The 13,248-nt window shown below is 33.6% G+C and overlaps 1 protein-coding gene across 1 annotated transcript in view; it reads left to right on the top strand.

Annotated features, from left to right (window-relative positions):
- Window positions 1-792: 792 nt before the first annotated feature.
- The window catches only part of LOC111721248, a 49,083-nt gene continuing 36,627 nt past the window's right edge, over window positions 793-13,248 (top strand). The window contains exon 1 of the mRNA XM_031940832.1: window positions 793-945. The gene's annotated coding sequence lies outside the window, so the exon portion shown is untranslated. The remainder of the gene's footprint in view (window positions 946-13,248) is intronic.

The raw sequence follows: 13,248 nt of genomic DNA, 5'->3' as shown, positions 1-13,248 counted from the left end.
ATCTGTCCATTGGACTCAGATGGCTCTGGAGGGGAAAGTCTAGCAGGTGACCTCCTTCACTTAATTCTAATTCTATTCACTTGCATGACACAGCATCACCTGCCTGATGTCATGTCCTTTTTGAGAATGAAGTACAACAACTACCTGTGTCTGGAAAACACCTCCTCCTCACTTCTGTTTCTTGGTTTCCTTCAAGGCTCAGCTAAAATCCTACCTTATGTAAGATACCTTTCTTAGTGAAGTCTTTCCCAGTTCCCATAATGCTTGTTTTCTTCCCTTTGCAATCATCTCCAATTTATCCTGAATATACATCTCATTTTTACATAATAGTTTGCACATTGCCTCTCACTTAGACTGTCAACTCCTACAAGGCAGGGACTGTTTTTGCCTTTCTTTGTATCCCTGTTCCTTAGCACAATGCCCATCACAGAGTCAGAACTTAATAAATCCTTTTTGAACACGACTAATTTTATATGATTACATATATATAATCTTCATAAAACTACTTATCGTTTTAGGGAGGGAAGAGGTGAGTGAGGGAGAGAGGGAAAAATTTGGTACAAAAATTTTTTTAATGAATATTAAAAGTTGTCTTTACATGTAATTGGAAAAATACAATTCAATCAGCAAAAAAGTAAATGAATAAATGTATAAATAAATTAAGTAATTAACAGTTAACAAACAATGATGAAATAGATGCTTGTTGACTTGGAATCTGAGGGTATTGTACTAGGTAATAATGTGTAAAGTCTCTTCCAGCCTCAAAATTCTATGTTCTACGTTCTATATTTTCAATTTCCTATAGAACAGAAGAGGCATTCAGAAGAGAACACAGGAAAGTTACTTTTGGAAATTGTTGATTTAGTCAAGTCTAAAAGGCTCCTAAACTCTAGGAACTTTGAACTGACCCTGAACTCTAAAAGAAGCCCCAGGAAACAAGGGCAGGTAGGAAAGGATGCCAGATGCTACTGATGAATACTGATGGTGTTTGTTGTTCAGTGAATCACTGATTGATGTTGTTCACTGAACATTCTTTGGTAGTCTTGAACAAATCACTATGGTGATTAGTTTCCTTACCCTGTAAGAAATGAGGAAATTTAAAAAATTTAAAAAAGAAATGAGATAATTGAAAAGTATTTTTTCAAATCTAATATGTTATGATGGAATATATGAAGAGAAAAGACATAACTACCAATTAAACAAAAAATAAGCTTGAAAATAAGTGAATTGGAGCCTTCATTTTTCTGTCTATAAAATAACTGAATTATCTTTAAGGCACTTTCTAGAGAAGTCAGAAAGAACTGAATTAAAATCTGGCCTCAGGTACTTCCTAGCAGTGTGAGTCTGGGCAAGTCACTTTACCTTGTTTGCTTCAGTTTCCTTATCTGTAAAATGAGCTGGAGGAAAAAAATGGCAAACCATTCCAGTTTCTTTGTTAAGAAAACCCCAGATGGGGGTCATGAAGAGTAAGATATAACTGAAAAATGACTGAACAACTACATAAGGTACTTTCCAGTCTTAACATTACAAGATTCTAGGATTCCATTGAACTCATTTATTATTACATGTAAATCTGAGTAGAAAAAATTTTTTCACACATGTGTATACGCGTGGATGTTTATGTTGTATACCTTGAGGTATGACTGAAGCTAACTCATATGGAAAGTTGACAAATTTTCTGAGTTAAGTGTTTACCCCTCAAAAATCAGCAAATGTCATATCTCAAAGCTTGATGCATTGTTTTGTTGATTGATTAGATTTAAGAAAATGATGGAGAAGATATTAGTAATACAGGTTAAGCTTAAAAGGATGCCATGGGTATATTATCCCTTCTCCATGTTCTTTAATCAGTATTTACCAGTGCACCACTATATGCCCTCCTCCCTTTCATTTTACAGATTGGGAAATGGCTCCAGAAAGGTTTGAGTGGCTTGCCTAGGATTATATACTTAGACTAGAATAGAGGTGAGATATGAATCCAGATATGAACTCAGTGCTTTTTCTACCATATACCACTGAGCCCTAAGATCCTTTTTATATCTAGTCAAATTTTTTAAAGATTTTTGACCTCCATATCATATTGGCCCATGTATCTGATTCAATTTTAGACTGATGTATGCTGAAATCTCTAGGATATCTAAGATAATATGAAAATATAATCCAAGTATCTTTTATGTATTTGCTTTAGAGTTATTTCCAATCAAAATTTGCTGGTTACTGAAATCTTATATCCAAATATATGAAGGATTTCTATTCCAGGCTAACAGCATGGAAATCTTCCCTCTTAGTTTGTCTTTATGCTTATTAAGGAATGTTGACTTAGGACCTTAAAAGTTAAGTCTGGGAGGGATATTAAATTCAATCTTCTCATTTTACAGATGAGGAAACTAAGGCATAGAGTATGTAAGTGGCTTATCTTAGTTCATGGGAGTAGAAACAGCTGAAAATGGAATCAAATTTGCCAGCTGTCCTGACTAGTGTTACCTGATGGAATTATGTAAATGTATACTGAGGGACAGTGTGGTATAGTAGATAGAGAGCCAGCCTTGGAAGCAGAAAGGGCCAGTTTCAAATCTGACTTCTGTTAAATGCTGGCTGTGTGACCTTGGGTGATATAATTAATTCTTAGAGTCCTAGAAAATTGTCTTAGAGGTTATAAATTTTGCAAGAGTTGCCAATATATATTGCTGGAGGGAATTTCTTGAGGGTTCCCTTACATGAATGAAATTTCAGATCTGGACCAAAAAATGACCTTTAGCCCCTAGATATGACATCTTAAATTAGAATTGTGCATTAAACTTTTAAGCCTTCCATAATCCTCAGAAAATGCGTCATTTCCACCTGGAATTCTGCAATTCCACTTAACTTCGTGTTGTTGGTTTTTCCTTCCAGAAGATGGCAATAGAGTGTCATAAATGACAGCCCACCTATATCACCAATAGTGCCCCTTCAGAGCATCTTTTGACCTTGCAGATCAGAGATCTTGACCTGTGTTTGATATTCTTTGGGGTGTCAAACTTGCAGATTCTATTTTGATGCAGTTTTGGAAGAACAGACAAGCTTTTCATTCCTTTTTATTCATCCAACCTTATTTTTTTTTAATTTATGTTGTTACAATAGGGATTCAGATTAAATGTGTCTTTCTCCAGAGAGAAATCCCTAATTCTATTGGGTCTACCGAAAGGGAAACAAGGGTGGAGGGAGTTTTGATCCTAGGATTGAGAATGGAATTGCAAAACAATAGAATAGCAGCAATATTGGACAATGATAGTAAGAGTAGGATTTGAACTCAACTCCATTAACTCCAAATGCAGCATTCTGTTTATTATGCCAAGAAAGCCAACTCTGCCCGATAATGTCTGATCCTGAGTACAACCTATATTTGAGATGTCTCATTACATGGTTAGAGGAACTAAATGACTAAAGTCAGGAAGATGCTTCCTGATTTCAGGCTTAGCACCTGAAGACAGGAAGACCCGAGTTCAAATCCTGGCTCAAACTCTGGATAACATTTAACCTCTTCCAGTTTCAATTTTTTTTCATCTGTAAATGGGATCACAACATCTTCCTTAGTGGAAAATCTAATCTATGTAAAGGCCACCCATTTGACCTATTTCTTAACATAGAATCTGGGCTTTTATTTTTTTTCCTCTAAGAGGGAGAGGTCCTTAATGCTTAGGAGATTATACTACAAAGTTTACTTTTGTAGGACTGGTTGTGTCTATTAAAACTTTAGACTGATATCACAATAGCCTGCCCACTTATCACTGTCCCTTCCCCAACTTGTTGTTTTTATATACTTCCCAATTTGTAAGATTCATTTTCAATTCTCTAGTTAATGTTATTAGGTTGAAACTGCAAACCAGAAGCAATCTTATTGGAAATAGGACTGCTGTGTGGTCACTTCGAGAATTTTGGGGGGGAAATTAAGCAAACTTTAAGAGCCAGAGCTTTGTGAGAAACTGGAATGGGTAACTGGAGAGAGAAACCTTAAAAATGGAGAGGAAAAGAAGCTGGATGGGGTACTGGGCTACGACATAGAAAAGTGAGCATGCTAAGGAGGATGAAGGATGTTTAGGGGTATAGGAGGAGAGAATAATGACCTTAGAATCATAGAATGTTAGAACTGACTCCTAATGTTCTGTGATTCTGTATTTGTTAATAGACTGCATGGAGGAAAAAAAGACAATTACTACAGAGATAGTAATTGTAAAATGCTTAGCATAGTGCTGTATAAATGTTGGCTGTTGTCATTATTTATCAAAAGGTACTTGTGCTATTGGAGAGCTAAGTCTAAATACCTTGAGAAATGAGAGGGTGGGAGGAGACTTCACTCTCAGAGGCATGATGGAGCCAGATTGAACCAGCTTTGGGTGAGCCAATTGTCAAATTTTCAGGGTAAACATTTCAAGTTCAAAATTTGGCAATCTGATATCAATCAGGGCTTGATTTATCATTTTGTTGATAATATAGATTTAAGAAAAGGGTGGAGAAAAAAATACATATTTGTAACTTAGAGAACTGTTGTAAAGCATTTGCTACCACATCACCAATCAATTGTGAACTTTAAGAAATCTACTTTAAACTCATTGGAAAGGGGTAATCTTGATGAATCTCTATCAAGTAACATGTTTACATGAAATAGGTGAACTTTTTTAGTTTTCAGTGATAAATTATGGGAAAGAGAGAACTTAAGGGATCAATTTAAGGTAATATTTAATTTAGTAATTTAATTAATTTAATAAATAAATAAATTTAATTAATTTAATAATCAAATCTGGCTTCAGAAACTTACTAGCTGTGTGATACTGGGCAAGTCATTTAACCTCAATTTCCAAATAATAGCACCAATGTCCTAAGATTGATATGAAGATCAAATGGGATGATTGTTTGCCTCAATTTCCTCATCTGTAAAATGGGCTAGAGAAGGAAATGGCAAAGCACTCCAGTATCTTTGCCAAGAAAACCCCAACTGGGGGTCACAAAGAATCACACTGGACTGAACCACAAGGTAAGATGAGAAAATAGAGAAGACTTCTTTTCTTTCTTAGTCATTTTCCACCATCCTTATGAATTTGCTCTCAATCAACCAACCAATCAATAAAGCATGTATATGTTTATATATTTACTTACATATTTATAAGTATGTATTTATATACTTATAAACTTACTTTGTTCCAGATAGAAGGGATACAAAGACAAAGAGTAAAACTTTTCTAGTCTTCAAGGATCTCCCATCCTAATGAGAGAGACAACATAAATGCATATGAATGTAAGCATAGAGTTTTTTAAAAGGTAGTTTGAGGAGGGGGTCCCTAGAAGGTGGTGGGGAGAGGACCAGAAAAGCCTCCTGCAGAATGTAGCCCTTGATTTGAGTACTGACAAAGACCATGGCTTCAAAGACATGGGAATGAGAAGCGAGAATATACCAAACATGGGAGAAGATCTATGTAAAACAGAGATGGGAAATGGAATGTCCTGTATGGAAAACACTGAGTAGGACTGTTTGAATAAGAGAAACACTTTTCATCATTTTCTATAGTATAGTGTTTTATGAATGGAACCCTAGTTGACTCGAGAAGATTGTGTCTCATTTAAAGTGTTCATAAACACTATGCTCAAAAAAGTTATCAAACTGTGAATACCCTTTGATCCAGCAGTGTTACTATTGGGCTTATATCCCAAAGAGATTATAAAGAAGGGAAAGGGACCTGTATGTGCACGAATGTTTGTGGCAGCCCACTTTGTAGTGGCCAGAAACTGGAAACTGAATGGATGCCCATCAGTTGGAGAATGGCTGAATAAATTGTGGTATATGAATATTGGAATATTATTTTTCTGTAAGAAATGATCAGCAAGATGATTTCAGAAAGGCCTGGAGAGACTTACATGAACTGATGCTGAGCGAAATGAGCAGGACCAGGAGATCATTATATACTTCAACAACAATACTATATGATGACCAGTTCTGATGGACCTGACCATCCTCAGCAAGGAGATCAACCAAATCATTTCCAATGGAGCAGTAATGAACTGAACCAGCTACGCCCAGAGAAAGAACTCTGAGAGATGACTAAAAACCATTACATTGAATTCCCAATCCCTATATTTATGCCCACCTGCATTTTTGATTTCCTTCACAAGCTAATTGTACAATATTTCAGAGTCTGATTCTTTTGGTACAGCAAAATAACGGTTTGGTCATGTATACTTATTATGTATCTAATTTATATTTTAATGTATTTAACATCTACTGGTCACCCTGCTATCTGGGGGGGGGAGGGGGAAGGGGTAAGAGGTGAAAAATTGGAACAAGAGGTTTGGCAATTGTTAATGCTGTAAAGTTACCCATGCATATATCCTGTAAATAAAAGGGTATTAAATAAAAAAAAAATAAAGTGTTCATAAACTATCCATTTAATAAACAGTCTGAAACTTTGGTAAGAATTACAGTCAAACTCATTGTTCTGTAATTTGGAGAATTCACTTTCCCTTTTTGAAAAATCAGGAATCCATTTTCCTCTCTTCAGTCCTATGGCATCTTTCAGATTTCCTGTGGTTTTTCAAAGGTCAGGGATTGTAGCTCATTAATTATAGCTATCAGTTCTCTTAGTCTCTGCCATTACTCATCCAGCCTTGATGACCTTCACTCACTGAGAAGATAGAGAGAACAAGAAGCCAGTTGTCCTCATTGAGTTCACTTTTGAGGTCTGACCTCTCCATCATTTTTGTACAAGCCTTCCTGATTGGAAGGCTTTGTGATAGAAAATAGTCTTAGTTAACTAAGTTACTAAGTTGTCTTTTTTTTTCTTAATGAGAAAAAAAATTCAGATAAAACCTTAATGATGGCTATTAAATCTTAATGCAGCTTATTTCCTGGGGCTGTCTAACAGAAATGTTCTCTGCACAATTCCTTTCAGTAGTTTGGGTTTTTGCTGGTAAAAAAAAAAAAAAAAAAAAAAAAAAAAAAGAGGGTCCTTTCAAAGATAGAACATCTATGAATCTTATTATAAATAGTGAACAGAATTTTCCTTTCATGTGAATTAAATGTTAAGTGTTTTTTGTTGAGGAAATATGGAAAAGTAGAGAGTGGTGGGCTTGGGGTCAGGAATAATAATAATGGTAGTGATGATGAGCTAATATTTTTATAGCTTAATATATAATATATATAATAAATATATAATATTTCTATACCTACAAAGTACCAGACATTGTGCTAAGTGCTTTACAATCTTTACCCTTCAAAGTAAGTGCTCTTATTTTCCTCATCTTACACACATGGAAACTGAGGCAAATAAAAATTAAGAAATTAAGAATTTAGAAAAAACAATTAAGTAACTCACATTTATATTATTCTTACTATGTGCCAGGCACTGTGCTAAGTGTTTTACAATCATCTTATTTGATCTTTATAACAACCCTGGAATATAGGTGCTATTAATTTGGGCATTTTATAAATGAGGAAATTGAGGCAAAGAAAAGTCAAATGACTTATCCAGGAATACTCAGGTAGCAAGTGACTGCATGTCAATTCAAGTCTCCAAACCTGGTACTCTATTCACTGTAGTTCCCCTGGTAAGATCTAAGTTAAAATTTTATCTCAAATATTTATTAGCTATAAGATCTTGGGCAAATGACCAAACTTGTCCTTGACTCATTTTCCTTATATGTAAAATGAAGAAACTAGATTTAATTCCAATTCCTAGATTCTTTCCAATTCTGAATCTGTGATTAGGGTTAGGGTATACAGAATACCAGTAAAATGGTAGCTTAATTGTTGTTCAGTGTTTCATTTGGGGTTTTCTTGGCAAAGATGCTAGAGTTGTTTGTCATTTTATTCTCCAGCTTATTTTACAGATTTACTGAGGCAAACAGGGTTAAGTGACTTGTTCAGAGTCACACAGCTACTGAATGTTTGAGGTTAAATTTGAATTCAGTCTTCCTTATTCCATTCATTGCTCCATCTAGCTGCCACTTAATTCTATCTTTTCTCCATAACATCGCAATTGTTTCATCTGCCCAAGCAGTGGTTCTATGTAATCCTCGTTTATTCTGTTGCCCTAAGCATACCTTTTGTTTTCTACATCATTCAGTAAATTTCAATTAGTTCTGGGCTTTTGCATTCCTGACATAATTTTTATGGCACTTGGCTGGCTTTTCTTTTCTTGCTTCTCCCATACCTTTTTTTTTTTTTTTTTTTTTTTAAATTTGAGTCAGCAAGCTCTTTCAACATCCACATGGGTTTCTTTACACAGCTTTGCCTTGCTTTTTCTTATTAGTATCATTTGTATTTGTGTCTTCAGAACTCCATTTGTAGGAATTGCCTGACTCTTTTGAGCTGAATTCTGTGGAGTCTTAAAACTACTAGATCCAAGGTCCTTTTTTTTCTGTACTCTTTTAAAAGCTACTACGTTCCCTCAAATCTAGAGTCCAAATCAGGTAATGTCTGACATATTTCCTTTCTTTTCCATCATGAATTCAATGGTGGCGTGATTACTTCCTCTCAAAGTTCCCATCATTTCTACTTTGAAAACTAGTTCTTTATTGATAAGAATCCATCAATTTTTCTACATTGCCTCTTTGATCTTCTGAAAAATGAAAGATGTCACTACAGAAGAGGAGGACCAAAGAAATAATTTTTTTTCCTTTTCTGGTGCAACCAGGTTAAGGATAATTAAGTATTCCTATAAGATAGGTATTCTTAGCTTTTTTTTGTGGATCTCTTTAGAAGTCTGGGAAAGCTGTTGGACCTCCTCTTAGAACAATCTTTATAAAATACATAGAATGAAATATCTAGTATCACAAAGAAAACCAATTATGTTGAAATGCAGCAATCGAATTTTTTTTTTTAAATAACCTTAGGGACAACAGATTTAAGTACTTTTGAATAAGATGTTCCTACTTTATCAACTGTGATACCTTTAAATGGAGAGAATTCCAGTTGGTTAGAGAATTGAATTGTTCCATGACTGCTATATCACTTTCATTCCAGCTTTGTGATCTTTCAGAAGGTGTCATTCATTTCCTCCTTTTACCCAGAATGGTCTGGTTTATTTATTTTATGATTATTATATTTTATAATTATATATTATTTATAATTTTATATATTATATTCCATAACATATTATATAACACAAAATATGTTTTAATTTTATTTTTATATTATATATGATTATATATTTTATTATTATAATATCCATAATAATATAATTTCTTTTTCTCCTTCCATTGATTTTTACCTAAATACTCTACTACCTGCTTTTCCCTGAAAATTCAAGAATTTTCTTTTCAGAGAGATACAATGCTACTTGATAGCCCCTTTGTCAAATATGTTTTTCTTTAGAAAGAGCTACATTCTTCCATCATTCTGTTCCTCTCATCAGTCATCAGTCTCATGCAGCCAATTCTCATTGATACATCCTTGTGTTAAGATCTCAAGTTCATTTTACTCATTACACAGAATATGCATTTGCATATAGAAACCTGAGGCTAAGAGTATTATCATTGATCCTATTTCTGGATCTTGTCTCTCATGAATTATTGGGCCATCCCATGCTGGCTCTAAATGAATAGTTTTCTCCATCCCCCTCCATTTTCAATTTAAAGTCCTCTTGAATGAAACTAATATTTATTTATGGGAAGCTATACCTTAAGAAGCATCAGAGTGTAAAATAGGGTTCAAATTTTCCCATATATTTTCATCTTCAACTACAATTAGCAATTTCTTTCTGAAGATGTTAGTCACTGGACATCCTATGACAGTCTTTTAAATATTACTCCTTTACTTTTAATTTTTAGCTACTGAGCCATGAAGAATGTAGAGGGCAAAACAATATGATACAACAAATTTTCAAGGATTTTAGCCATTCTACTTTGGTAATATTAAGGATTTGGCTTCTAGACAAAGAAAGCTGAAAGTTAGGATTCTGTTTAAAAAGAAATCAATTCAATCATTCAGCAGTTGATTAAACAGTCAGTGGGTTATGTAAGTCCCTTCTTTCTCTGATCTCTTCCTCTAACCAGATCAACACCTGAGCTTTCTGGGCTATCTTGGACTATGGACTATGTACTTAGTACAATGGAAGAATCTGGGCAGGCTTTGGGCAGAATGGATGCTCTTGGGCCCTCCTATTTTGCCTTTCATCTTCTTGATCATTTGGTGCTCTTTCTTTCCAAAAAACAAGTGTATCTTCTTGCTGTTTTCTGGCTACAGGGCCCCTACTATGACACTATGACTTGCTTTTCCTGGACAGTGGTATGGACATCCAAGCAATTGTTTCTCTTCCCCTCCCTTCTACTACAAGATGATTTCCTTAGGGAAAAGGGAAAAAAAAGTTCTGTTCAAATTAATTCCCAATCAAGTATTATGGCTGATGATATTTAATATGCTAGGTTTCTCCCGGGGATTGTTTATAAATTGAAAGACAAGTGTATTAAATTCAAAGAAATGGATTTCTATAAGTGAAATATTTTTTGCTTTAAATTTTTTTCTCTGATGCAAAAACTTTAAATAAAATATTAGCGGAAAGATTATAGCAATTTATCAGCAGGATAATACACTATGACCAAGTAGGATTTATACCAGGAATGCAGGGTTGGTTCAATATCAGGAAAACTATTATCATAATTGACCATGTCAATAACAAAACCAACAGAAATCATATGATAATCTCAATAGATGCAGACAAAGCTTTTGACAAAATGTAGCACCCATTTCTATAAAAATACCAGAGAGAATAGGGATAAAAGGAGCTTTCCTTAAAATAATAAGCAGTATCTCTCTAAAACCTACAGCAAGGATTATTTGTAATATAGAGAAGCTGGATGCATTTTCCCAATAAGATCAGGGATGAAACAAGAATGCCCATTATCACCACTATTCATATTCAGTATTGTACTGGAAATGTTGACGTTAGCAATAAGAAAAGAAAAAGAAAATAAAAGAATTAGAATAGGCAATGAGGAAATAAAACTATCACTCTTTGCAGATGATATGATGATATACTTTAAAAAAATTCTAGAAAATCATCCAAAAACCTACTGGAAACAATTCACAACTTTAGCAAAGTTGCAGGATATAAAATAAACCCACACAAATCCTCAGCATTTCTATATATTACTGATAAAACTCATTAGCAACAGATAGAAAGAGAATTTCCATTTAAAATTATTGTAGATGAAATAAAATACTTGGAAGTCCACTTGTCAAGACAAACCCAAGAACTACATGAACACAATTAAAAACACTTCTCGCACAACTAAAACAAAATCTAAACAATTGAAAAAATATCAATTGTTCATGGCTAGGCTAAGCTAATATAATAAAAATGACAATTCTGCCTAAATTGGTCTTTTTGTTCAGTGCCATGCCAATCAAATTCCCAAAACATTATTTTATAGTACTAGAAAAAATAATAAAATTTATCTGGAAGAACAAAAGGTCAAGAATATCAAGGGAATTAATTTAAAAAACCCCCCCACAAAGGATGGTGGTTTAGCAGTACCAAATCTAAAACTATATTATGGGTCATCAAAAACCTTTGAATCTAAGAAATAGAATGTCGATCAATGGAATAATTAGATGACAAAAAATAATCAAAGCTTTAAAAACTAGTAATTTGATAAATTTCAAACCCCTTTTTGAATAAAATTATTATTTGACAAAATTCTGGGAAAAATATGTAACCTTTAAGACCAATCCACACCTCAAAAACAAAACCCCCAAATAAAAAGGGAAATTTACACAATTTTGAGAAAAGAATTTATACAAAAAAAAAAGGTTATAAAGAAATGGAAATTTTTACATTAATTAAAATTTTGACAAAAAAACCAATAGAAAAAATAAAAAAGCCAAATTGGGGAAAAAACCTTTAAACAGATTTAAAAGTTTACAAAAAGAAACTTTCAATTTATAAAATTCCCATTTCCAAATTAAAAAATGGTAAAGGAACAAAATTTGAGGGAAATTAAACCATTTGAAAAGAAAAAATGAAACACTTTAGAAAAAATGAAATTAAACCTTGATGTACATCTCAAACCTTTAGTTTAAAATAAAAAGAAAAAAAGTTGGAGAATGGGAAAACTGGGACACATAATTGTTTGGAGTTTATAATCCAACCATTCTGCAGAGCATGAGCTACCCAAAGGGCTAAAACTGTATATCTTTTACCCAGAAGTGCCAACATTGAAGAAACCATAAAGGAGGGAAAAGGACCCTTATGTGTAAAAATGTTTGTAGCAGTTCTTTTTGTAATAGCAAAGAATTGGAAAACTAGTGGATACTCTTAAATTGGGGAATGGCTGAATAATCTGTGGTACATGAAAGTTATGGAATATTTTTTCTATAAAAAATGATGAACAAGCTGATTATAGAAAGGCCTGGAAAGATTCACACGAACTGATGCTGAGTGAAACAAGCAGAACCAGGAGAACATTGTACACAAACAGCAAGAACGTGCAATGATTAACTATGAAAGGCCTGGTTCTTCTCAGCAGTTCAGTGATCCAAAGCAGTTCCAATAGACTTTGGATAGAAAATGCCATATACATTCAGAAAAAGATCTAAGGAGACTGAATGTAAATCAACACATTCTATGTTCACTTCTTTTTTCTGTTTTTTATCTCTCTCATGGTTTTTCCGTTTTGCTCTGATTTTTTTCTCTCCCCAACATGATTCATAAAACAATATGTATCAAAAATAAACTTACTACAAAAAATAAAATTTTTCTCAGTATTTTTTCCAATTACATGTAAAGATAGTTTTCAACACTTATTTTGTAAGATTTTAAGTTCCAAATTTTTCTCCCTTTTTTGTTCCCCCCCTCAACACAGCAAGCAACGTGATAAAGATTATACAAGTACAATCATTTCAAATATATTTTCCTATTAGTCATATTGTGAAAGAAAAATCAGAGCAAAACGGAAAAACTACAAGAAACATAAAACTGGTACCAAAAAAAGAAGTGCAAATAGTATTCTTAGATCTGTATTTAGTTTCCATAGTTTTCTCCCTGGATGTGGATGGCATTTTCTATCCTAAGTCCAATGGAATTGTCTTGGATCACTGTATTGCTGAGAAAAGCTAAGTCTATCATAATTGATCATCACATAATCTTGTGGTTGTGTACCTTGTTATATTGGTTCTGCTCACTTTACTCAGCATCAGTTCATATAAGTTTTTCCAGGCTTTTTGAAAATCAATTAGCTCATCATTTCTTTTAGAACAATAATATTTCATTATATCTATGA

This window comes from Sarcophilus harrisii, chromosome 5, assembly GCF_902635505.1.
Source record: "Sarcophilus harrisii chromosome 5, mSarHar1.11, whole genome shotgun sequence".
Lineage (NCBI taxonomy): Eukaryota > Metazoa > Chordata > Mammalia > Dasyuromorphia > Dasyuridae > Sarcophilus > Sarcophilus harrisii.
Note: the sequence above shows the minus strand (reverse complement) of the source record. Positions and strands in the feature narration are given on the sequence as shown.